Source organism: Trachymyrmex cornetzi, unplaced genomic scaffold (genome assembly GCF_001594075.2).
Source record: "Trachymyrmex cornetzi isolate Tcor2-1 unplaced genomic scaffold, Tcor1.1 scaffold90, whole genome shotgun sequence".
Classification (NCBI taxonomy): domain Eukaryota; kingdom Metazoa; phylum Arthropoda; class Insecta; order Hymenoptera; family Formicidae; genus Trachymyrmex; species Trachymyrmex cornetzi.
Window position 1 is genome coordinate 648,845 of NW_017300245.1, and position 660 is coordinate 649,504.

The window sequence follows — 660 nt, forward strand, 5'->3', positions numbered from 1 at the left end:
CCAAGATTAGTGCAAATCCGATCGGGCTGAAAACGCTATAAGGATGTGCAAGTGAGCCTAATAGCGTTTTCGGCCCGATCGGGTTTGCACCAATCTGGGTTGGATTAATCTTTCCTATTGGTTGACGTCATCCGCTCTACCAATAGGAGAGCACAAAACGCCATTAATCCAACCCAGGTTGGTGCAAACCTGGCCGGGCCGAAAACGCTATAATATTTCATGTATCGTAAGACGAACTTTTTAAGCCTGTGATTGGCTGTAGAACAAAAAGGTCCGAGAACCTCTCTGTCCTGCAGCCACTCAACAGGCTTGAAAAGCCTGATCAGGGTTCCTATTACGTCACTGAGGTAATGATTTTTTATTGGTTATTTAAATTCGCCGTATATATAATAGCTAAAACAAGCGCAAGTTTCAAATATTCCGTATTTGACATGTAATATTCCGCATTTAAACGTATTTTAGGATCACCACTTTAACTGCTTTGTCAATGTCATTCTTGACTTTATCCAAGAGTGGCGCGTTTTTATTTTACAGTGATGTTATTAATAGGCCTTCTACAATAAGCCGCAAGTCAGAACGTCAGAAGTCTTAACCAGTCTTAACCAAGTCATTCAAGTGGCTATTGGCCAACTTCACCGATTATGACTTAAGGGCTTCACA

General features: G+C 41.5%; 1 protein-coding gene across 1 annotated transcript in view; it reads right to left on the reverse strand.

Moving 5' to 3' along the window:
• AsnRS (asparagine--tRNA ligase) overlaps positions 1-660 on the reverse strand; it is a 12,674-nt gene that overhangs the window by 4,023 nt on the left and 7,991 nt on the right. The window lies entirely within an intron of this gene.